This window comes from Leopardus geoffroyi, chromosome A1, assembly GCF_018350155.1.
Source record: "Leopardus geoffroyi isolate Oge1 chromosome A1, O.geoffroyi_Oge1_pat1.0, whole genome shotgun sequence".
Lineage (NCBI taxonomy): Eukaryota > Metazoa > Chordata > Mammalia > Carnivora > Felidae > Leopardus > Leopardus geoffroyi.
In genome coordinates, this window is record NC_059326.1 from 23538119 (window position 1) to 23565176 (window position 27058).

The 27058-nt window shown below is 37.5% G+C and overlaps 1 long non-coding RNA gene across 2 annotated transcripts in view; it reads left to right on the top strand.

Annotated features, from left to right (window-relative positions):
* LOC123597450 overlaps positions 1–27058 on the top strand; it is a 299090-nt gene that overhangs the window by 227123 nt on the left and 44909 nt on the right. For both annotated transcript variants that reach the window (XR_006712127.1, XR_006712129.1), the window contains exon 3: positions 21778–21886. This is a non-coding gene — a long non-coding RNA (uncharacterized LOC123597450). The remainder of the gene's footprint in view (positions 1–21777; positions 21887–27058) is intronic.

A 27058-nucleotide genomic window follows, 5' to 3' on the forward strand; every position in this document is an offset into this window, starting at 1 on the left:
TAAGTCCTAAAATTAAAAAAACAAAAACAAAAACAAAAAAACTCCTTCCTTTTTTTTTTTTTTTTTTTTTTTTTTAAGAAGGCTCCATGCCTGGGTGCCTGGGTGCCTCAGTCAGTTAAGTGTCTGACTTCAGCATAGGTCATGATTTTGCCATTCATGAGTTTGAGCCCTGCACTGGGTTCTGTGCTAAGATCTCAGAGCCTGGAGCCTGCTTCGGATTCTGTGTCTCTCTCTTTCTCTGCCCCTCCCCTGCTTGCTCTGTTTCTCTCTGTGTCTCTGTCACAAATAAATAAAAATTAAAAAAAAAAAAAAAGAAGTCTTCATGCCCAATGTGGGGCTTGAACGCTGACCCTGAGATTGAGAGTCACATACTCTACCAACTGACTGCCCCCAAAACTACACAAACTCCTAAAAGAAGACACAGGAGAAAATTTTGTGATATTAGAATAAAGATTTCTTTGCTATGACACTAAAAGTAAAACAAATAAATCAAAACAATGATAAATTGAACTTCATCAAAATAGAAAACTTCTCTCCAAAGATATTGTTAAAAGAATAAAAATAAGAGTCGGAGAAAAACGTGAAAACCACATTTAGTAAAGGATTGGAATCTAGACTATATAAATACCTCTCAAAACTCAGTCAGAAAACAAATAAGAGAATGGACAGAAGACAACAGACTCTACCTAACTCTATAATTTGATGCTTTAGGTATTCAAAGGCTATATTGTTAGATGAATATGTGTTTAAGGTTATTATAACTTACCTATTATTTTTAATTGGTATTACCATACCTCTTTGTTCCCCATGCCATTTTTGCCTTCCATTATAGTTTTTTCAGATATTAAAATTCCCGCTTTTTTTTTTTGATAATTTACATTATAGAGATAAATATTAACCATGCCTTTATATTCAGGGGGTCACCTGAATAAACACTGAGAGCACCCTGCAATCCCCATAAAGAAAGGGTAGCTTTCTCAATGACAGTGATGCAAGACAGCAGCCATATTGGACCTGGGAGTAAAAATCCCTAGAAATTTCTCACATTGGAATAACTTAAAAAGGAGTGGGAGATGGCACAGTTGGCTGGTATCTAGAAAATGAAAAAGATACAATATATACAAAGTGAACAGGGTCAACAGTTGGGCTTCCAAGAACATTATGAAAACCATGAAATGTATGAAAGACAGTCTTAGAATGGGAACCATGAAAATCAAAAGCACTTCCTGTTTTAAGATATGTAAGCAGATTTTTATAAATGAAGTAGATGGTTTTAATGCGGTAGTGGACCCGGATGCTATCACCAACTGAAGGGTTTTTCGCTCACATTTTATTTAGGGGAAAAAAGCAGTAGTTCACCAGGATCACTCAGTCCTGACAGCTCTGAAAAGCCTTGGTAGTTACATTTGGAGAAAGGACACAGAGGCTCTTGTAAGCACACATGTGTCCTGAATGAAATTTTTCCCCATAATTACTTTTGCCTTTGAAAATTGAAAAGATGTGCTTTAAACAAACAGGGCTCTTGTTCTCCATTGAGTACTCATTTAGAATGTGACAAATATAGAACAAAACTAACCTTGAATTCAGTGCCTGCTTTGATTTCCTGGCTTCTGCCTCTTACATTCCTCCCTAGGAACTAAGAAAGAACTCAGCATACCCAGCAGATCCCTCAAATTGGCTACTTCACTTCTTAGCAAATCACCACCTTTTCTGATTTTCTTTTTGGAGCTGCTCAGGGCCGAAATGTGGATGCAAACCAAAGTAAATCAATTCATTTTGTCCTATGGGTTTTTTGTTGTTGTTGTTGTGTTTTGTTTTGATTCAGTACTTGAGTAAATTCACTTTTGAAGCAGCAACTATCAATTCTGAAAAGCAATAGATAGTTTGATTAATCTTTTTCTTGGGAAAATCTTAGTTGCAAGGTTATAGCATCTTTTTAGAGTAGAAGTTAAGCATAACATTACTTCACAAGTAGCCTTTTTATTGTCAGATCATTTCTTGATTTTAATATCATACAAAGCATATGCTAATTAAAAAAACCCAACTCTACCTCCATTGCTAACAAAGCCTATACAAGAACAAATTGTATGATCAGTAGGGAAGATTGAGCATCTGGCCCTGGGTAATAAAGAATCTGTGAAGTACGGTTTCATAGGGAGGTAGCTAGTGGCATCAGAGACTAAAAGAGTGAATATGTTTCTGCAAATGAAACAAGGGCATTATAAGCAGAGAGAAAAGAATGTTCAGAGGCAGAAGGGAGACCTGCAAGACTTTCTGCTGTGGTCACAGTTTAAAATATTGACATTCACCTGGGTCAAGGTGGGGGCAACACAATGCACGATGGTGATGCCAAGTCATAGGTCTGCATCTTTGGATCCATGAATATACCAGAATATACCATTATAGAAGAGTTTGCGGATGTGTATCTCATAATCCTACTATCTTAAGTATAGTTTCCTAGAAAAGAGAGACTGAGGCAAATAATACAAGATAATGTTTTATTAAAGAGTACAATTCTAGGATTGCAACAGAGTGGAAGGAAAGTGGGGAAGGAGCAAATGCAATTACAAGGTGATGTGTTACTATCCTGCAAGAAATCAAACTGATTGCTTTACCATGTGTAGTGTCTCTGGAGAATCCACAGAGAAACACCTTGTCTGGGAACAATTCTTGGGGTAGAAGTGTGGGATTGAGAAAGAGTAAGGAATTCATCCATTAGCTCCTTCATCTGTTTCTTAGGGGCCAAAGTCTGGATTAGTGTTTCTGATTCGTGACTCATTTTCTTTTATAGAAATAGACATATATATCATTGCACACTCTGTGCACGAGATTTTGCAGTCCTCCAACCACCCCAATGATGTTGTGCCTGGCCACTCTTATGTGGAGGGGCTCACTGAGTATTACCAGCTGACTGATGAGAAACATGACAGTGGAATGTCCTGGCAAGATTATCCAGAAGATGATAAAGCTGGATTACAGAATTCTGAGCTATAGATTCTGAGAACATAGGAATACTACCCAGTTAAGTTGTACTAACACATCTGAAGATCATTGTGGTCAGGATTTGTGGAAGAAGTCTACCAGCCATGTCTCTGATGTGCTTGTCTGAGAGAGTAGCTGAGGCAAATAAACCTCAAAGATGGAGGGGAAAATGCTGACAGTGGAAAGTGAACTGGGGAAGAGAGTAGCTAGCTGGCAAGCTGAAGGGTAACACTGCCAAGGCGGACCAGTAGAAATGAGCTAGACAGCCCAGGTAGCTGGTTTATAAGAATATTTTTCTTCACAGGTAAGGCTGTCCCTCCATTGTCATGTTAGTCTGCATGGTGCTGAGTAAAGCCTCTTCATAGCTGTATGTAAAATCCTGAGCCAGGATTGAGCAGCTATGTAGCATATCTTAGTGGCTATGAGCACAGGCTTGGGAATCACGCAGATCTGGGTTCAAATTCTGACTCCTTTACTGTATAACTATGGGCATTTTCTAAACTTCTATAAGCCTTTCTCAGAGATAAGGAGAAACAATTTGAAACATGGCTTGTAGGAATTAGCACTGTTGGATGGGAGATCTCTACCTCCTAGGTCCACGGTAGCATTGTTAAGTCCTAACTTCTTGTTGGTTGGCTGGGGCCCTATGACATTCTGGCCAGTGAATTGTGGATGGAAGCTATGGTGTCATTTTGAGCCTGGTACATAATCCTCTAAAGACCTCTTTCTCTCTAGCATATGGTGATCAAATGTTCAAGATGGTGGCTGCTCTGTCAATTTGCTTCCTGAATAAGTACTGGGAGCAGAATCCCACTGCTGATGTGCAGAATACCTGTAGTGTGAGCAGGTCATAAACCTGCATTTTTATAAGCCACTGAGATCTTTGATGGTGTTGACTACAGCAGCATGACCTGTCCTTTCCTGATATAGCATGAAAGCACCTGATATAGCAGAAAGCTTCTGGCACATAGAAAGTACTCAAAAATATAGTTATTAAAATGGAATCTTATAGTTCAATTAGAAGTATCCTCCAAAGATGTTTTAATGTCTTATCATTAGTGAAAAGGAAATAGGAAGGAAAAGAGCAAAACGGACCTGAGTATCTGTGAAATTTTGAAGTTTCTTTCTTGTAATCATTAATGTCATGATCATAATGAATAAGCATACAGGCAGATCATTATTGCACATGTAATTAGAAAAGTCTGAAAGTGTTGAGACAAGTAATTGATTTCATGAAAAGTTTATGTAGAAGCTTAAGTATAAATGCATGTGAATTTCTTCTTCTAATTTAATACCTGTGACAATTTCTACCTTGTTATTTACTTGGACAAGAACTCCAGATAATACATTGGTTATTCATTCAAGGGCTATTATAAAAATAACTGGACAGAAGATGAGAAAGCATCTCATCAGTTTTCTTTAGGTGACATTCACACTATTACTTCAGTGGTCTCCAAATTCCAGTCATGATGTGCTGTATCAGAATCACTGGGGAATTGGGGCGCCTGGGGCTCAGTCGGTTGTGCATCTGACTTCGGCTCAGGTCATGATCTCGCGGTTTGTGAGTTCAAGCCCTGTGTGGTTTGTGAGTTTGAGCCCCGCGTCTAGCTCTGTGCTGATAGCTGGGAGCCTGGAGTCTGCTTCAGATTCTGTGTCTCCCTCTCTCTCTGCCCTTCACCTGCTTGTGCTCTGTCTTTCAAAAATGTATAAATGTAAAAAAAAATTTTTTTTTAAAAAGAATCACTGGGGAATTAAATGGAAGAATTCTAATTTAAAACTAAATAGTTTTAAATCCACACAAAAGTTGCAAGATTAACACAGAGCTCTTGAATTCATTTTATCAGGATTTACTAATTTTTTAACATCTTCCACATTTGTTTCCTTTTTCCTGAGTCAAGGATATTCTTTTAAATTACCACTGTAGAGTTATCCAACTGTAAGGATTTAACAGTGATGTGCTATTTTTATGTAGTAGTTTATAATGTGACTTTGTTTATGGTCCAATTTTGTCAATTGTTTTAACAGTGCTCTTTATAGATAGTTATTCTTTCAAGAAAGGATCCAGTCCAGGGTTATGGAATGCAGTCATATTCCATGTCTTGCTAATCTCCTTCCATCTGCGATGTTTCTCTTTTTTTGTCTTTTGTTGCACTGACACTTTTGACAAATACAAGTAATTTATTTCATAGAATGATCCTTACATTGTTTGCACTTCATGTTTCCTCATAATTCGATTCAGGTTATGTATCCCTTGCCAGAATGTTATAAAAGTGATGTGTGCCTTTCTCGGGGCATCCTGTCCAGAGGTGCTTAAAACTCATCTACCTCTCCTTAATGATATTAGATTCGATCACTCAGTAAAGGTTTTGTACAATTTCTCCACCTGACAGTTACCATTTTTCCTCTTGCAAACAACAAGCAATTTATGGTTAAGTACTTTAAGATAATGCATATATTGCACCTTTCATCAAGTATTACACTTGTAGGTTTAACAATCATTGTTGATTCTGGCCCCAGAAAAACAATCTCTACATTTACCATAACATTACATTATGTTTCTGTGTGTTTATGCTTTGTCTTTATCTATCTACATTATCAGTATGGACTCATGGATTCTTATTTTATTCAGTGGATTATAATCTAAAACTATTCTTACCTGTTTAGATGCTCAGATTGTCCTAGGTGTGGCCAGTAGGAGCCCCTTCAAGCTGACCTAGCTGCCTTCTATGTCTTTTTGACATGTTTCCAGTGTGTGTGTGTGTGTGTCTGTGTGTGTGTGTGTGTGTGTGTGTATGTGTGTGTGTGTGTACTGGCAACACCTCCTTACTTTCTAGCAAGGCAAGGTGTTCCAGGCTCATGTTGTACCTCCTGTTCCCCGGCCCTGGATTTATAGATTCCAGACAGTATTTTTATTTTTTTTATTTTTTTATTATTTTTTTAATATATGAAATTTATTGTCAAATTGGTTTCCATACAACACCCAGTGCTCATCCCAAAAGGTGCCCTCCTCAATACCCATCACCCACCCTCCCCTCCCTCCCACCCCCCATCAACCCTCAGTTTGTTCTCAGTTTTTAAGAGTCTCCTATGCTTTGGCTCTCTCCCACTCTAACCTCTTTTTTTTTTTTTTTTACTTCCTCTCCTCCATGGGTTTCTGTTAAGTTTCCAGACAGTATTTTTAAAGAAAAGCTCCTAAATAGTTCTAATGTTCAGGTAGCTACATGAATAGTGTATTATTCTAGAAAGGGGGTTATAAAATACCTCATAATTGTGTTAATGATCAGATCTCCTGGCACTAGGATGGGTTCTTGATTCCTTAAGGACTCTTTTTTACACTTTCAGACCATTACAATGATATCCAGTCGCTTTCAGGAAATGTCACCCTGTGGTCAAACTGGTGACAAAGTGGTTCTCTCTTTCATGCTCCCCTTCTTGTCTGGTTCTAGCCTTCTTTACCTCAACATCTTTTATTCTCACCTTCAGGTGCTTAGTGCTTTCTTTCCCAGTTCCTTCTTTCAAACCATTATTTGCCAACATAAATCAGGCTTAACATATTTCAGGAACTGAGCAAGTTGTTGGATATCAAGTTTTATTCATTGAATAATCAACAAATATTTATTGGTTAGTCTGAAACTTGAGCTTGCTGGGGTAATTTTTAAAATAAGCATGAAATCAAGCTTCCTCTTTCTTTTAAATGGCCTGGGAAGCCAAGAGCAACAGAATTCAAAACTCACAATGATTTCTCTCTCCTTTGCTTTTGGTTTGAATGCTTAGGTATTCACTAGTGATGAAATCCTCTAAAACAACTGGCAGTTAATTATAATGTCTTAGCTAAAATGTTAACCGTTTGTAAAATTTGAGTATGAACTGAAGAGCCCCTGTCTCCTGGCATTCACTTACATGCTTTTCTATTTGCTTCCTCTGCAAATACTTCATGAATAAAGTTTTCTATGTCCTTACTGACTAGAGATAAGGAGCAGGTGTAAGAAAGAAGGACGACAAGATGTGAATGTGGAAGGTGATACAGGCGAGGCAGGCATTAAATACTTACGACATACAAATATCAAGCTGAATCCTCGTGTCCAGGGAGTAGATGGAAGAAGAATAGTAACAGGTGAAAATGAATCCTCATGGGAGTCACCATTGAAAGTAATTTTTGATATGAGAAATTAGAAGGCAGAGACAGCCTTCCTCAGAAGCTTCGTAGACATCATAGATGCCTGATGGGAAGCTAAGAGTGGGTTGCTGCCCAGATATAAAGCTGGAGGGATCAGATAGGGGAGCCTATTGCTTTATATATCCAAAGTATCTGAAAGATGTTTTCTATAAACTTAAAGCATGAAATAGACTTCTCAGAGAGTCACTCTGATTTCACACTGAGAGCCTCAAAGGGAGAAAACCCCCCCAGTAAGATGTGTTCTTTGCTCTGGCCTCTCTGAGAACAATGGGTTTCTGTAACGACTTGCCTGTTTATAGCCTGAGCAGTCCTCATAACTGGAGAAAAAAAGCATTGTTAATGCTGAAGCCTGCACAGCCACAGTTGACAAAAGGCCACATGAGGGAAAGTGCTTGTTGGCCAGGGAGTATGAAGATCTATTTGATCTTATTTCTTCTTTAAGCCTCTTTTCAGGAAACAGCAGTCGAGCTTCCTGAGCTGCTGCTGGTACAAGGTAATGAAAGTTCCATTCACAACGGCATTGAAGGCATGGAAAGGTAGGCCCTCGAACTCCTTGTAGATCTTTCGCGGTCAATCATTTCCCTGTCATGGAAACACATGGCGCTTTTTCTCTCAGTCCTGATGCCTGCAATCCCCCCACGATCCTCACTGCACAGCTCTGGCTCAGACAAGGCAAGAGCAAGAAAACAATTGACTGAGATGCACCTGTTGCCAGGAAGTGTGTGTGTGTGCAAGGTAAAAGGGGCATTAGGACAGGGAAACGGAGGCCTGCTCCGGAGCACCTCTGTTGCTCTGATCTGTGGCAAAACTACAAAGCTGGTCAGAAGAGAGGAAGATGCAATAAAAAATAACAGGTGGCTAAACCATGTCAGTTGCAGTGTGGGACAAGTTCAGCAAAGCTCCTGAGAAACTGAGGTCTTTCTACCTGCAGGCAGTTGGAGAACAAGGAAATGCTTTGCTCATTTGGTGACAGACACAGCTCTAGAGAAACCTGGAGGGCAAATGCAGATGGCAAGGTTGTCATTTAGCAAAGGCAGAGTTTTGAGAAGTGTAATGTCGTTGCCATCACACAGTTATAGCTCTTCCTTCATTGTAAATTAAATGAGCTCACAGCTTCTGAAAATAAACCATAAATAATTTGTAGATCAGCTTTTGATGAATAATAGCAATCCTTAGAAGAGATGAAATATAAAAATGTGCACTTCTTAATAAAGGAGCACAGTGAAATTGCTTGCTGGTTGTTGGATGACAGCCTGTAGGATTGATGTGCTCTTAATCAGGGTATATTGGGTGTGCCAGGCTCAGAGAGGAAGGTTTATTTTCTGTGTTTTGCTGACTTGCACAGTTCCCCTTAAGAAAAACAACAGCAACAACAAATCAGTTACTGAAAGCCCCAGCTAAGAACCTTGGCTAAGTAATTCACTCTTCCTGTCACTTGTGTGTCCAAATGGCCTGAGCCTGGGGCTGAGTGCCCATGACTGGGCAGCATCTGGGTCCCTGGGTGAGGTGGTGCCTCCCCTCCCACCTCCAACCTCTGAGCCTTTCTCTCCCAGCAGGAGACCTTTGAAGTTACGGGCTGAGTTTCCTGTCAATGACCTCACCCTCAGGTAAGGGTACAGGGATGCCTTCTAAAGAGATTTTTAGGATTTGCAGCATTCGCTTTGAATAGCCTCTGAACAAAATGTCACAGGGGACTAATATACAAAGAATCAGGTAAAGAGGCTTTATAATTATGTATTGGTTTTTATTCAGAGACCATCTGTATTTAATATTAGCATTTGAAGTATTTCCAATTGCTCTGCCCACTCACTTGGATTCAGATACCTGCTGCTCTTCAAGGGCAGCTCGCCTCTGGCTAGCTGCTGCTGCCGTCCTAGCAATAGGGTCCAGGCTTTCTCCCTAGTAGGGAGACGGGGGGGGGGGTGGGGGTCGTGTCATCAAATGCTCGAGTAATGAGGTCAGAAGAGGTTCACATCTATCAGAAGCCCTTACTCTGTGTGCTCAGAAGAGTAGAAAAAAAATATTAGAAAAGGAAGCACCTCTAAGAGAGACAGAAGTATCTGTTGAAAGCATCTCTGTTTTGGGGGTGGTTCACTTCATGTGCACCTGTAGAGCACCACAGCATTCACTGGTCTTTCTTTTGGGGTCACTCTCTAGAGTAGCACTGTCCTAAAAGAAATATAATTTGACCCACATAGGTGATTTAAAATTGTCTAGTAGTCACATTAAAAAGGTTAAGAGAAACGGGTGAAATTACTGTAAAAATTTATTTAATCTAACACACATAAACATCATCAGTTCAACATGTAAATAGTATTAAAATTATCAGTGAGATATTTTACGTTCTTTTTCTTTATATGAAGTCTTTGAAATCTGGTGTATATTTTACACTTACTTTTTAATTTAACTTTGTATTGTAAGTATCACTCTGTATTGCTAATCCCTTTACTGAACACAATTTCTAATTGTTGAATGTTACTGAATCACAGAAAAGTGCTGTAATTTTCTGCTTCTATATATTTGGACATGGATGGTTTTCATTTTGGGCTATTATAAATGACACGGTTATTTAGCATTTTTATGTAAAATTAATTTCAGTGTTATGACTATTAAGCCAGATTCACAGGAATAGAACTATTTAGATCTCACAAAAGCTAATGTCGAAAGTTTGCATCATCTAAACTTCCATTACCAATCTATGAGAGATCGTTTTACTTCACTGCCTGTAAATGGAAGGAAGACGTTAAACTTCTTAAAGCCTTAGATCATTTATAAGACAAAAAAGAATTTGAAAAAGTGAATGAGAGAACTCTTTTCCTCATTTGCCAATCAAAAACTACATAAGTGCCCCTAGAGTTTGGAGTTTGGAGGTGGGAGGGGGAGATAAATGTTGAGAGAAAGAGACAGACAGATTGACTGGGAGATAAAGCAAGAGACTTAGATCCTGTTGTGAGAAGCTGTGTGCATCTTTCTCATCTGGCATTCCTATGTGCCAAATCCTGTGCAGGGGCAGGGGATGAAGGAACCCTATTCCACGTTAAATTTGGAGATCTAAGAGTAAATGAGATAAATGGCACCCTTGGGGATCTCTCGGCTCTGGAAATGTTTGTTCCCACAGAAGCATCCTTGAACCATGACAACACATCAGAAAAAAGATGGCTGCATGCAGCATCTTGGGTCTGAGTTCTCTCTGATGCCAGTGGAGTGTGGGAAACAGTCAGCTATTTCCTTGGTGGTTAAGGGTGTTTTGAATGAGATGCCAAGAGCAGGAAGGACGCAGAAGTGGCCATAGTGTCAGGCCTGGGCAATGCACCTGAAAACAGCAGTGTGGACAGTACAATTTTAAGAAGTGGCTTTCCAGTAGACACCAATATTAGGAGGTGCCTGTGGCTTTCATACAGGCTACCATAGATGAAGATAGAGGAGTGAATAGCTTCCTCCTTACCAATGTTATACCCTGAAGGATAAGGTGTGGAGAAAATTCTAAAAGAAATTAAGTTTTAAACCCAAAGTGATTGAGATCACTGGATTTGACAGACTTCACTTGGAATTGAGTTAATTATCATGCCATCAGGTGGAAGTGATGATGGGTAGAGATGAAAATTTAATCTGGTTATAGAAAAATAAAGACATTTATTATTTTTTTCAAAATAAAAGGGGAGGGAGTGAAATAGCTAAGCTTTAAAATATGCATCACTTCTGTACTTTTTGCCATGGCTGTGTTTTTCAGAGGTGAAACAAAAATAAATGACTTCGACTGTTCCAGTGCTTCAGAATTGCATATGAGTCCCAATGGTGATTATTTTCTTCAAGAAACATAGACAGTAACCAAACACAACTTATTTCGGCTGTCTGTATTTGACATGTCATTTCAACTCTATCAAAAGTTTCTGTTTTTCTTGAAAAATAGTTTCATTTATCTCTTTTGGTAGCAAAACAAATTAAGAAGTCTTTCAAGAGGAACAAGATGTGGGAGCTCACTGAGGCAAAGTAAGCTGGGCATGAGGTTCAGAGAACTATTAAAAGGAGAGTCATCTTCATTAAAAATTAGCATAATTGCAATGCCCTGAATGTGTCTTGTGTAGGTGACAAGAAATTGGTAGTAATTATGAATGTGGCTCAACTCAGGTTCCATTATTTGTTGATGACTTACTTAGGTTATTTAAGTCTGGAATGGCTATTTGTGGGCAGAAAGGTCAATAGTTATGGCACCACAATTGAGCATACACTTAAGTGCAGCATAGAATGTTGCAACAAGTAAAATATTCAACTTTCCCCCTGTAGTTTGCCCGCAGAGGAAGACAATGTGGACAAATGGTGTGTCATGGAATTTTAGAGGAAGGGGGAACATCAGAGTGTCTAGTCTAGTGACTCTCAACCTTTCAGACCCAAGAACACTTTTATAACGAATCCTTGGTGACACCCTTGTCCTACCCTAAAGTAAGATTCATAGACAAGTAATTTGAATATGTATACATCTAAAAATACCCTAACTAAAAGAGAAATAAAATGAAAGTGATGATGATACATATTTCAATACTAGACTTACAGGTCTGATGAAAGAAGACATACTGGAGTAGATGGGGCTTTTACTTATGGTGAGTGAGTTAGATTTAAAAGACCAGGAGCCATTCTGTACAACACAAGTGCAGGTAGATATTGGAATAAAAACTAGTAGGACCAGTATATTTTAAAACTGTGCAAAAATATTCTGCTTCTCTGTGTGAAACAGGTTTTAGGTTAATTAACTATAATAAAGTCCTTCACTTACCTCAATGACAGAGGGACATTAGAAAGTCATGCAGGATGCAGAACAATTACTGATTGTCCCAGACTGTGCTAAGCGTTGAAGGACATCCAGCATCCCTATCCACACTTGCTGAATGCCAATAGCACTATCCATTCCTGTGACAACCAGAACTTCTCCCACACATGGCCATTTCCCACCCATGACCCAAATGTCCCCCTGTGGGTAGTGCTGCTTCTGTGGAGAACCACTGATCTAGTCTAATTCTCTTGTTTTATAGACAAGTAAATTGAGGACCAAAGGGATTCAATGACTGGTTCAAGGTCTCTTGGCTGAGTAGAGGCAGAACAAGGAATGGTTCCTCTGATTCTTGCCTAGAGCCTTACCAACCCTGGACTACATTCCTTTCTGGTGTTCCCAAAACTTTTTGGGAAATGGAAAGTCAAATTAAACACCTTCCGATTTTTGGAAGAGGGGACCAGGGCATGCATTTTGAAGCTAAGTTTTCATGCAATTTAGGATTACTGGAGGTGGCTTGATGAAGCTAATGGAGATTATAGAGGAGGTACCCCAGCATTGCTCTCTCCTAAGTACCTCTTGGAGTTGTCAGTTCCTCGGGTCCATTTCTCACTGTGTCTGCCTTGGGCAAGGCTCTGCTTTTAGGCAATTCTTTTCTTCCCAGATATAAGCAATCTGACACTGTATCAGTTACAGCCTCTCCAATACTAACGTCATGAATAATAGTTTTCTATTGCCCTATGGTAGTTTTGTGTGGATTATAATTTTTGTTTAGTACAACTCTTAGTAAAATACTACTGCTACATATCTATCTACTATGTGTCAGGCACTGATATAGGCTCATTTGCAGCTTGATTTATTTTCCTCATAACGATTAAGGTAGATATTATTAGTCCCCATTTACAAATGAAAAACTGATACTTAGAGAGATGAAGGAGGGAAGGACAGAAGAAAGAGCACTCCAGGTAGCTGGCAGAGTCTACAAAGATCCCAAAGCTATAAAGTAGGGACTAGTTTAACCAAGGTCCAAAGACTTTGTAGAAGAGTTGGGAGTTGTTCTTTTGTCTCTCTCATTGTGTCACTCCTTCTGAATTAGCTTCACAGTCTCATTTCTTCCATCCCTTTGATACTAGATTTTCTGAAAGAAGATTCCCACACCATATAGGCAAGTTCAAATCTGCAATATATCTCCAAGCTGCACTCTCTAGCAGACATCAGCCTTGGGAAAACCTCCAGTGACCTTCACATTTCCATGTTTTTTTGACTCTCCTTTGGTTCCTGGTTTAGAAGATTCTAAAGCTCTCGACACAAATGGCCACCCCTCTTTCTTAGGTCTTTCTTCTCTCCCATGTCTGCTCTTTGTTTCTCCTGTTTTCCTTCAGCTTCCAAATTTACATGTTCTTCCCATTACCGTGTGCAAAGAATCATTCCCTACAACCATAGATGCCCTTCTGCCCTTCTAGACTATCATAATTTGTTTGAATGAAATTAATTAGTTGATTCACATGACTTGGTTCCATAAAAGAATTGAGGCACTTTGGATGATGTCTCTCCTGAGCCATGATTCTGATTTCCAAACACTTCCAGGGAATCCTCATCTAGGGATGATATTGACATCTGAAACTGGGTATTGTCAAAATGGAATTTATTTTTCTCCTGTAAATAAGCTCTTTCACTTTTTGATTTTTCTTCTTCAGAATGCCATCGTTATTCCCTCTAGCATCCTCTTAATAGCTGCTTCATTTTCTTTGCTTGTCATATTTATTAGGTCATAAGCTAAGTCCCCAGTGGTCTCAGCTTTTTGGAATCTCTCATATTCGTCTTCCCTTTTCCATCCTCACTGCCACTGGCCTGCCTCACTGTGACCAGTTATAATATTTTTGTTTCTTCATTTTATATTAGACCTCCTCCAAGCCATCTTGCACTCTGCTTCCAGAATAATTATTATAATGCTCTTCAAACCTACAATGTCTCCCACACCCTCCATTGCATATATATTTAATGGAATAATATTTTTATACGTTAAATATTTTTTCCTTTCCCTTGATTATCCCATCCTTTTCATTCCATCAGTTACCCAGTCCTCCTGTTCATTGTCTCAGGGCAGAGATGAGGTAGAATTAAAAATGGAAATAATCAGGGAGTTCATATACTTTTTTCCCGAAAGACGGAGCCCTTGAACACAGAAAGAGAGCTTGGGTTGTTAACAGTTTCTTGATCAAAAAACCTGCAGGAGTCAAGATTGTCCCAGACTAAAGAGCAGTTGCAGTCTGTGCTGGAGGGAAGAGATGTGTGGTGATGTGGTGATGGTGGTAATAGTAAGGACATGCTCCACTTTCTAACCAGTGCAACCAGTAATTGCAAAGACTTAGAGAAGTTTGTGGAATTCTAGAGAGGGAATTTGGGCTTCTCAGTATCACTGATGGGGATTTGGGGTTGTGGGGGTGAGCATATGTTATATTAGACAGATAGGGCAATAATTGGCCTTTGGAAGGAACCTCAGGGGCTGGCAAGCTAGGAAGGAAACATCTGTGCAGTAAACTGGATGGGAGACTCAAAGATCTGGTAGGCCAATGCCTTCCCGATGCCTGGGCATGATGCAAACCCTGAACTTACTCACTCAGGGGGAGAAAAAGGGAAGAATACTGAAAAAAAGAGATTCAAATTTCTGCCCAGTTCAGCAGAGTGGGGCTTAAACTAGAAATGAAGTTGAATGATTGAAACCAAGTTATATTGTTTACACATGGAAGTTTGTGGACTGAGATGAATTTTCACACAAAATTAGGTTAAAGCCTTCAAACTGAGTATGAAGCCCTGTAGAATGGTGCTTGAGTCAATGTTTCTAGTTTTTTCTTCTTTTTTTGGGGGGGGGTGCGAGGGGGGAACTTACAAACTTACATTTTATTTTGACGAGTCTGTTCACAATTCCCTGGTCATGTTTTCCTGCTCCTGATGCTTGTTGGCCCTTCTCTCTGCCTAGAAAGCACTCCTCTAACACCCCTCACCCCATTCTTACCAGCTTTTCAACACCTTCTCAAATTCCATCTGTCTCACAAAAACTCTCTGTTGTTTCCCTTTGCTGAACTCACAGGCATTTTGCACATCCTCTCCCCTGGCCTTTGCTAGACTGGAACGGGAACACCAGACTCTGCATTTACACTCACCTCTAGGGTGGATGCAGCTAAGCCCATGGACTTTAGCATTATTTGTTCTCATGATCTGCCCCCCATTGATAATTAACAGGCAGAGGGTAAGAAAGGGTATGAGTTTTAGTGACCATTCTAGACGGTCACTTAGTGCAGGAAAACCTTGATCAGCTTAGAGGATGGAGGAGAGAGGAGTTCATCAAATGAGCTTAAACAGTGATATGTAGCCCAGTTCTGTGAACTTGGGCACAAGAGCAATAGAACCTAAGTGTCACACTCTGCATCTAACGTCAAAACAGTCTCTGTAAAAAGGTTGGTTGGTTGGTTGGTTGGTTGGTAAAAATCCTTAATAAATCTGTTTCACTTAGAACTTTCCTGATCTGTTGTCTGAACGTTGGGGAATTGTTAAAGCGGCAACAAGCCTGGCTCCCTAAATCTACCAGGAATGATTATTACTCAAACTGGGGAGACTTTCAAGGTCACTCACCGTAATCTGCCTCATGTCACTATTACTTGAGTATGTCTCCTATCATTCAGTTTTACTGCTTGACGTTAAAGTCTATTTGCCTATTTTTATATACTTCTTATTAACTGGTCACTAAATGGTCACTAAATGTTGAATTGGATTCTTTCTTTCATATCATTTATTGACCCTATTTAATCTTTTCAGGAATCATTAATTTTTTAACTAATCTCAAAATGAGACACTGTACGTTAAATGTCTAGGACAGACCATAGTAATAGAGACTGTCTAGGATTTTCTGAGACAATCTCATTTCATGTGTTCTTTTCTTCCCTTTTCAGTAATAATACTTCATTAAATATGAAACTATATGCAAAATCATTTTCTTCGTTTGTAAGATTTTCACATAAACTTTTAATTCAAACTGTTTATGTACTAGATGATGTATCCTAATCTTTATAACGGAAAATATGGTGTCTGTTCACATTATAGATGTCTAGTACTGTTTGTTGATTCTGAATCAACTGTATTTATCAAATGTTTCTTTCTTCTTAGAGTTGCGCTTTGCCTATAAAAGCAAATTGGACAAGGTTATCCTTCTCCAGGAGATTTGAGTTTACATCAGAAATGACACAAACACATATATTAGGCATAATTTTTTGTTAGATGAAAATCACTTCTAATCATTGCTTATTCAATTGCAAGGTTTAGACTGAAAATAACTTCTGCCTTTGCATTGCTTACCAGGGTAATGATAGAATTCATTTTGTACACTTTGGGGGTACCGTGTGGCTCTAAGAGAAAAAATCAACATAAGAGAGTAAATGCCAATTACAGGTATTTGTGATCTAGCTGAACCAGCCTGGTACCAAATAACCTATAGACATTTCAAGTTCTCATTTTCTAAGTGTGCTTAGTTTAGGAAATTTTTGGTAGTACCAAGCAGTGATAAAGACCAAAATATGACCTTTCAGGCTTGAATAGGTACATAGAAACCAACCTTGTTTCCTGTAAGAATGAAGCAAATGCTTTCTTCATCATTGTGTTTCGTGTGGTGTTTGAGCCTTTGGGGATGTTGGGTAATATCTGAGACATTCAGTAGGAAGTTGCAGTCAGATTCCTACTAGAATATGGTTGTGCATGTTTGTAAGTATATGTGACAACACGGATGGATAGGGTGATGACACAATTGTTGTACAAATAAATGACTTTCTCATTACCTATAAATTTTTTGAGATCAGAGTCTGGGTCATTTTGTTTGCCCTTCTTTTTCCCACATCCTGAAAAGTTTAAGTGATTGAGAAAAAACTGTTGAATGGATGAAAGAATCTTCTACTATAGATTAGATTCTATGTAAGCCAACAAGTCCCTAAAACTATGGATGGATCAGAGGACTCAAGAAAGGTTCTGAATGTTTTGATATTTGGCAACTATGATGGTTAATTTATTTTTTCACTCTATAAAATTTTTATTAATTCAAAACATTTTTAAAATTTATTTATTTTTTAATTTGCACCCAAGTTACTTAGCATATAGTGCAACAGTGATTTCAGGAGTAGATTCCTTGATGCCCCTTACCTGTTTAGCCTATCCCCCCTCCCACAACCTCTTCAGCAACCCTCTGTTTGTTCTCCATATTTAAGAGTCTCTTTGTTTTGGCCCCCTCCCTGTTTTTATATTATTTTTGCTCCCCTTCCCTTATTTTCATCTGTTTTGTACCTTAAATTCCTCATGAGTGAAGTCATATGGTATTTGTCTTTCTCTGACTAATTTTACTTAGCATAATACCCTCTAGTTCCATCCACATTGTTGCAAATGGCAAGATTTCATTCTTTTTGATTGCTGAGCAATACTCCATTATATATACATAACCATATCTCCTTTATCAATTCATCCATCGATGGACACTTGGGCTCTTTCCATACTTTGGAAAGTACTATTGTTGATAGTGCTGCTATAAACATTGGGGTGCATGTGTCCCTTCGAAAAAGCACACTTGTATCCCTTGGATAAATACCTAGTAGTGCAATTGCTGGGTTGTAGGGTAGTTCTATTTTTAGTTTTTTGATGAACTTCCATACTGTTTTCCAGAGTGGCTGCACCAGTTTGCATTCCCACCAGCAGTGCAAAAGAGATCCTCCTTCTCCACATCCTCGCCAACATCTGTTGTTGCCTGAGTTGTTAATGTTACCCATCCTGACAGGTGTGAGGTGGTATCTCATTGTGGTTGTTATTTGTATTTCCCTGATGATGAGTGATGTTGAGCATTTTTTTCATGTGTTGGTTGGCCATGTGGATGTCTTATTTGGAGGTGTCTATTCATGTCTTTTGCTCATTTCTTCACTGGATTATTTGTTTTTTGGGTGTTGAGTCTGATAAGTTCTTTATAGATTTTGGATCTAACCCTTTATGTGCTATGTCATTTGCAAATATCTTCTCCCATTCTGTTGGTTGCCTTTTAGTTTTGCTGATTTGTTTCCTTCACTGTGAAGAAGGTTTTTATTTTGATGAGGTCCCAGTAGTTCATTTTTGCTTTTGTTTACCTTCCCTCCAGAGACATGTTGAGTAAGAAGTTGCTGCAGCCGAGGTCAAAGAGGTTTTTGCCTGCTTTTTCCTCTAGGATTTTGATGGCTTCCTGTCTTATGTTTAGGTCTTTCATCCATTTTTTTTTTGTGTATGGAGCAAGAAAGTGGTCCAGGTTCATTTTACCGCATGTCACTGTCCAGTTTTCCCAGCACCATTTGCTGAAGATATTGTCTTTATTTCATTGGATATTCTTTCCTGCTTTGCCAAAGATTAGTTGGCCATATGTTTGTGGGTCCATTTCTGGGTTGTCTATTCTGTTCCATTGACCTGAGTGTCTGTTCTTGTGCCAGTACCATACTGTCTTGATGATTACAGCTTTGTAATACATCTTGAAGTCCAGGATTGTGATGCTTCCAGCTTTGGTTTTCTTTTTCAAAATTGCTTTGGCTATTTGGGGTCTTTTCTGGTTCCATACAAATTTTAGGATTGTTTGTTCTAGTTCTGTGAAGAATGCTGGTGTTATTTTGATAGGGATTGCTGTGATAGTTAATTTTATGTGTTATCTTGACTGGGCCACAGGGTACCCAGCTACTTGGTTAAACATTATTCTGGTGTTTCTGCAAGGCTGTTTTTAGGTGACATTAACATTTTAATTGATAAAGTAGATTGTCCTCTATGATGTGTGTAGACCTCATCTAACTAGTTGAAGGCCTGATTTGAACAAAAACTGATCTTCCTCTGCTTGCCAGACCCTGAACTTCATTTGTACCATTAATTCTCCTGGGTCTCAAGCCTACTGGCACATACTGCAGATTTGTAATTACCAGTCTGCATAATAACATGAGCCAATATTTTACAATGGATTTGTTTCTATAAATGTATATATACATCCTATTGTTTTTATTTCTCTAAAGAAACAAAACAGCTGGCTAATACAGCACCTGGGTGATTTTAGGCAAGTCACCTAGTCTCTCTGAGGCTCTCTTTCCTCTTATTTAAATATGGTGATATTTGCCCTTCAGAATTAGGATTATAGATGATTGCACATTTGAATCAGATACCTGTGGTTAAAATGTGATTCTAAGTGCTTAAAAATAGTAACTCATGTAACCTTCATAACAATCTAATGAGATAACTTATACCCATTTTATATGTAAGGAAACTGAGGCACAAAGGAGTTCAGTAACTTGCCCAAGTTTACACGGTTAGCAACATTACACGTTCACTGACAGTCATGAACTCTTTCCCAACCACACCAAAAAGCTCCATTTCCTGGTCTACCCTGTGGTTAGGTAGAGGGTAGTCTGATTGATTTCTAGTTGATGAAGTGTGGACAGAGATGATGGATATTATTTCTTGGCCTGCCTATAAAATACAGCCGCAAACCATCACCTTCCCTTTTTCTCTTCCCTTGATCACATTGAGGTCATTTGTTGAAGGTAGCAGAGCTGTGAGATTAAAGAAACATGAGTCTCTGAGTCATCCCTTTGGGAAGAACTCCAGCAGAGCTGCCCCATGAGAAAAATCTACATTGTGCTTTGCATGATGAGCAATAATTCCTCACTGAATCAAGCCTCTGAGATTTTAAAGTTTATTTATTAGCCCATCATAGCCTAACCTAGACTGTCTAATAGTGTGTTAGAGTTGGGGTTTAAACTAAGGCATTCTGGATGTAGAGATTATTCCCTAAATTGGCGTGGTGCTGTGCTTTTCAGCTCCAGGCACATGCAAGACACTTAAAAGTACTCATTCTGATTATTATCTTGCCTTTTGAGAAGTCTTCATAATGTAAATAAAGTAAAAACACTTGGGTATTTTTTTTATTAAAATATAATTAACATATAGTGTTGTATTAGTTTCAGGTATACAATACGATTCAGCAAATCTATACATTACTCAGTGCTCATCAAGATAAGTGTACTATTAATTTTTTTTAATGTTTTATTTATTTTGGGGGGGGGGAGAGAGAGAGACATAGTCCAAGTGGGAGAGGGGCAGAGAGAGAGGGTGACAGAATCCAAAGCAGGTCCCAGGCTCTGAGCTGTCAGCATAGAGTCCAATGTGGGCTCAAACCCATGAACCATGAGATCATGACTTGAGCTGAATCCAGTCACTTAATCCACTGAGCCCCCCAGGGTGACCCAGGATAAGTGTTCTCTTGAATTCCCTTCACCTATTTCACCCATCCTCCCACCTACCTCCCCTCTAGTACCCACTAGTTCTCTAAGTTTTTGTTTTACATTTTTTTCTTTGTTCATTTGTTTCTTAAATCCCATATATGAGTAAAATCATATGGTATTTATTTTTCTGACTTATTTCACTTAGCATTATACCCACAAGGTTCATCCCTGTTGTTGTGAATGGCAAGATTTCATTCTTTTCTGTGGCTGAGTAATACTCCATTGTATATATCATATAGTATCATATATGATACTATATCATATATCATATGTATATATCATATACATATATCATATGTATATATCGTATACACTAGATAGTGTGTATATATCATATATATCATATGATATATCATATATATATCATATCATATACATATATATGTATATATATCATATAGTGTGTGTATATATATCTATATATATATAGTGAATATATATATATATATATATCTATATAGTGTGTGTGTATCACACCAACTTTATTCATGTATGGCTGCACACTTGGGTTGCTTCCATATCTTGGCTATTATAAATAATGCTGCAATAAACATAGGGGTACATATATCTTTTCAAATTAGTGTTTTCATTCTCTTTGGGTAAATACCCAATAGTGGAATTACGGGATTATCTAGTAATTCTATTTTTAATTTTTGAGGAACCCCCATACTGTTTTCCATAGTGACTGCACCAATAATTCCCACTAATAGTGTACAAGGGTTCCCTTTTTTCCCTACATCCTCACCAACACTTGTCTTTTTGACAAAAGTCTTTGTCTTTTGTCCTGTCTTTTTGATACTAATCCTTCTGACAGGTATAAGGTGATATCTCATTTTGGTTTTGATTTGAATTTCTCTGATAGTGATGTTGAGCATCTTTGTTTTAATTAAAGCTAAATGGGTTTTGTTATAGTTGGATTTAATATGCTAATGTGCATTATGAATTTTGTAGAGATAGGAGAGAGTATGAAGTATTCCTAAAATGACTTGTCCCATAGAAATCTTTCTGTGAACAACATTTAGGAAATGTATTTTGGTAACAGCATATGTAGTAAGCACTTTGGAGCTATACTTTCTGGGTTTAGATCCCAATTCCTCCGCTAATAGTGGTATGGTCTTGGACCACTTCACCTTTATGAACTTCAGTTTCTTCCTAGGAAAAATGGAGATGATACTAAGTACCTAACAGGGTTATTATGAAATTTTCTTGGTCTGATGTTTTTAAAAGGTTTAGAATACTGACTGGCCTATAGTGAATGCTCTTTCTCTCTCTGTGTGTATGTGTGTGTGTGTGTGTTTAGTAAATTAATGAATACATCCTTTTCTAGCCTTGTTTACTAGTTTCCTATATTGTAAACCCCTTGAAATTTAGGAATGCTTTTTACAATATTTAGAGATTTACTATGTTAATACCTAGGAATAAGTATTAAGCATATACCTTGTGCTTAATAAATATTGAAGAAATGAATGGAAAAATGGATCTCATCCCATGAAAAGAGATAAGTAATCTGTAACTAAGTTTTTGTTATCTTTATGCAGATCCAAGTTAAAGAATACCCACCTTTTGACATTGCTATCAATAGATACCTGGATGAGAAGAATTCAACAAAAAAAATTTAGCCAAGATTCTGGTGCTTGGGGTGCACAGGTAAGATAAACAGCAATCTGTTTTTCTTCTTCAGGGTGTTACATACCATGTCAGAACTTGAGAAAATAGATTTTAATTAGTTAAACAGCAGAATTAGGTTAAGGATCATTAGCTAATTTTCTTCAATCATTTTCTTAAGGCTGTAATTAATGTTAGTTACTTACCCCAAAACAATATTTTCCCTTGTATACACCAGCAAGTGCTCATCACAGGTTCACCTTGGTGCATATTGGCCTATGTTCCCAGAATCTTCAACCAAAATTTCTAATTGTTGGGAATAGAGACTTGAGCTAAAAAAATGCAGTTGATAGACAGAAGGTAACAAATGGAATAAAGAAGACTAAGGAACAACAGCCAAAAATTAGAAGGCTGAATTAATAAGACTTTATACTTCATGGAGAGAGGAGCCAAATACTCTCCTGTGTGGGCAGAGGCAAAAAGAGAAGACAGTAGCACCAGGTGGGTTTGGAGGACCCAAGAGTGGTCTTTCCCACAAGTAAGGTATGTGGAAGTGAGATTTGGAGGGGTTTCTCACTGGTGATAAGATATATCCACATAATGACATGTGATAGTAAAACTAAAAGATAATCAATTCATAGCCATTTGCTGGACTTATCTCTTGTCAGGAAGGTGAGTTGAAAAGAAGAGAGGTTTTTTGTAACACAGTGTTTACAAACTGGGGTTCTCAGACCCCAGAGATCTTAGGATGTATTCTGGGGTGTCTGAGAGTTCTATGAAAGAATTTTCAGATATTATATTTTCACTATGATGACAAAGTAACCACCCTTTAAACTCAACTAATGGATATTTTGGATTATTTGTATGACCACAATATTATATGGAAAGATGACAGGATATTTCCTTCATTTCAGTACCTGGGTTTGCTATCAGTTAGAAAAATGGGTAGATTAAATATGAAAATGAAATGTTCATGTCAGTCGAGAACCAAATGATGCCATGGTGTGCTGAAGTAAGAATTTGAGTAGATAAATGTGGTGGAAGAATTGAGTTACACACAGCACATGACAATGTAACTCAATAACATTTAAAAAATACTAACTGATCATTAAAAAAATTCATTTGAGTATAGTTAAAATATATCACTTTAGATTCAGGTGTACAACATAGTGATTTGATAAGTTTATATATTATGCTATGTTCATTACACGTGTAGCTACCCCTTGTCACCATATGACATATTACAATATTATTGATTATATTCCTTATGCTTATGTGCCTTTTATTCCTGTGACTTATTTATTACATACCTGAAATTTTTTATCTCCCACTCCCCTTCACCCATTTCTCCCATACCTCCAGATCCTCCCCTCTGGCAACCATCAGTTTTCCATGTTTCTAAGTTCGATTCTTCTTTTAAAATTTTTTTTAGATTCCACATATGAATGAAATCATAAGGTATTTGCCTTTCTCTGACTTATTTCATTTAGCATAATACCCTCTAGGTCTATCCATGTTGTTGCAAAGGGCATTATTTCACCTCTTTTGTGGCTGTATAATATTTCAGTGTGTGTGTGTGTGTGTGTGTGTGTGTGTGTGTGTGTGTACACACACACATGCCACATGTTCTTTATCTGTTCTATGGATGGACACTTAGGTGCCTTCCATGCTACTGCAAACTATGCTGCAATAAACATAGGGGTGCATATATCTTTTCAAATTAGTGTTTTCATTTTCTTAGGTAGATACCCAGTAGTGGAATTAGTGGATTGTGTGGTATTTCTATATTCAATTTTTGGAGGAATCTCCATACTGATTTTCATGGTGGCTTGTACCCATGTACATTCCTAACCAACAGTGCATGAGGGTTACTTTGCTTCTATATTTTCACCAACACTTGTATTTTTTTACTCTTTTATTTTAGCTATTCTGACAGATGTAAGTTGATATCTTAAACTTTAATTTTTTTTAACGTTTATTTATTTTTGAGACAGAGAGAGACAGAGCATGAACGGGGGAGGGGCAGAGAGAGAGGGAGACACAGAATCGGAAGCAGGCTCCAGGCTCTGAGCCATCAGCCCAGAGTGCGACGCGGGGCTCGAACTCATGGACCGTGAGATCGTGACCTGAGCTGAAGTCGGACGCTTAACCGACTGAGCCACCCAGGCGCCCCAGTTGATATCTTATTGTGATTTTGATTTGCATTTCCCTCATGAGTGATATTGAGCATCTTTTCAGGTGTCTGTTGGCCATCTATATGTCTTCTTTGGAAAAATGTCTATTTTGGTCATCTCCCTATTTTTAATTGGATATTATTATTTTGGTGGGGTTGAGTTGGATAAGTTCTTTATATATTTTGGATATTACTCCTTAGTTATATAATTTGCAAATATCTTCTACCATTCAGTAGGTTGTCTTTTCATTTTGTTGATGGTTTCTTTTGCTATGAAAAAACTTTTGATTTTAGTGTAGTTCCAATAGTTTATTTTTGCTTTTATTTCCATTGCTAAAGGTGACACACCTAGAAAAATGTCTCTGTGGCTACTGTCAAAGAGATTACTGCCTATGTTTTCTTCTAGGAATTTTGTGGGTTTAGGTCTCTCATTTAGGTCTTTAATCTACTTTGAGTTTTTGTATATGGTAGAAGAAAGTGGTTCAGTTTCATTCCTTGTATGCAGCTGTTCAATTTTCCCAGCACAACTTATTGAAGATACTGTCTTTTCCCCATTGTATATTCTTACCTCTGTTGTCATGGATTGACTATATAAATATGGCTTAATTTCTGGGGTCTCTGTTCTATTGACCTATATGTCTATTTTTGTACCAGTACCATACTGTTTTGGATACTACAACTTTGTAGTATATATTGAAATATGGGATTGTAGTAACTCCAAGATTGTTCTTTCTCAAGGTAGCTGTGGCTATTCAGGGTCTTTGGGTTCCAAACAAATTTTAAAGTTATTTGTTATAGTGTTGTGATGAATGCTTTTGTTATTTTGATAGGGATTGCACTGAATCTGTAGATGGCTCTGGGTAGTATGGACATTTGAACAATATTAATTCTTTCAATCCAAGAATATGGAATATCTTTGCATTTGTGTCATCTTCAGTTTCTTCATCAATTTCTTATAGAGTACATGTATTTTACCTCTTGGTCAAATTTATTTCTAAGTATTCTTTTTAGTGTAGTTGTAAATGGTATTGTTTTCTTAATTTCTCTGTCTGCTACTTCATTATTAATGTATAGAAATGCTACCAATTTCTGAATATTAATTTTTTATTCTGCAACTTTACTGAATTCATTTATTACTTTTAGTTTTTTTTTTTTTAGGATTTTCTACATATAGTATCATGTTATCTGCAAATAGTGTAAGCTTTATTTTTTCCTTATCAATTTGGATGTCTTGTATTTCTTTTTATTATCTGATTGCTGTGCCTATGACTTCTAGTACTCTGTTGAATAGGAGTGGTAAGACTTGATATTTTTGCATTGTTTCTTAGAGAAAATGCTGTGTTTTCCACGTTGGAGTGTGATCTTGGCTGTGGTTTTTTCATATAGAGCCTTAGTTATGTTGAGATACATTCCCTCTAATCCCACATTGTTGAGAGTTTATCATGAACAGATGTTGAATTTCTTCAAATGCTTTTTCTGTATCTATTAAGATGATAACCTGATTTTTATCCTTTGTTTTCTTGTTGTGTTGTAGTATCAACTGATTTGTGAACATTGTATCATGTATAGCTTCCTTTTTTGTGGTGTTGTATCTGGTTTTGGTATCAGGGTAATACTGGCTTCATAGAATGAATTTGGAAGGTTTCCTTTCTTTTCTGTTTGGAGTAGTTTGAGAAGAATAGGTATTAACTCTTTTCTAAAAGTTGGATAGAATTCATCTGTGAAACAACCTGGTCCCAGACTTTTATTTTTTGATGTTTTTTTGATTATCAATTCAATTTTGTTATTAATAATCGGTCTGATCCGATTTCCTATTTTTTACTGATTCAGTTCTGAAAGATTGTATGTTTCTAGGAATTTATTTTCTAGGTTGTGCAGTTTGTTGGCATGTAATAATTTTTCATAGTATTGTCATAATTATTTGTATTTCTGTGGTGTCATTTATTCACTTTCATTTCTGATGTAGTTATTTGGGTCATTTTGCTTTTTTTCTTGATGAATCTGCCTAAGGGTTGTCAATTTTATCTTTTCAAAGAAACAGTCCTTGGTTCACTTGATTTTTTTTTCTGTTTTTGTTCGTTTTTTGTTTTTTTTTTTTTGCTTGTTTTTGTTTTTGTTTGTTTTTAGTCTGTGTGTCATTTATATCTACTCTGATCTGTATTATTTCCTTCTTTCTACCCACCTGGGACTTTGTTATTTTTCTAGCTCCTTGAGGTGTAAGGGCAATTGTTTGAGCTTGTTTCTTGTGGTAGGCCTCTATTGCTATATATTTTTCTCTTAGAACTGTTTTTGATGCATCCCAAAGATTTTGGACCATTGAGTTTTCATTTTAATTCATCTCTTTGTATTTATTTAAAATTATTCTTTGATTGATTCATTGACCAATTGGTTGCTTGGTCTTGTGTTGTTTAGTCTCCATGTATTTGTGTTTTTTTCTAGTTATTTCCTTGTGATTGATTTCTAGTTTGATTTCTACTGTTGTGGTCAGAATAGAAGTATAGGATGATATAAATCTTCAAAAATTTATTGAAGCTTATTTTGTAGGCTAATGTGATCTATTCTGGAGAATGTTCCATGTGCACTTGAAAAGCATATTTTGTTGATTTTGGATGGAATGTTGTATATATGTTATATTCTTCTGGTCTAATCCCTTTACTGTATTTTTTATTTGAGTTATTGTATTCTTCAACTCTGGTTCTTCCTATTATTTTTTATCATTTTATTGAAGGTCTCACTGTGTTGATTCATTCTGAAGGAGCAAAATGATAGAAACAAGGGCACTCTTCTTGGGGACCCACATATGCTACCAATTAACTAGTCCACAAACGCTAGTGTGGACAGCCTGGTGAGCATCTTTTCAATCACTTACATTCTTTATCAGGCATATTGCTTATCTGTATTTCAGTTCTTTTTCTGTGTGTCTGCGTGTGTGTGTGTGTGTGTGTGTTTTCTTATTCTTTCTTTGGAGCATATTCCTCTGTCTCCCCAGTTTGCCTGACTTTGTGTTTCTGTGGATTAAGTGGAACAGCTACTTCTCTTAA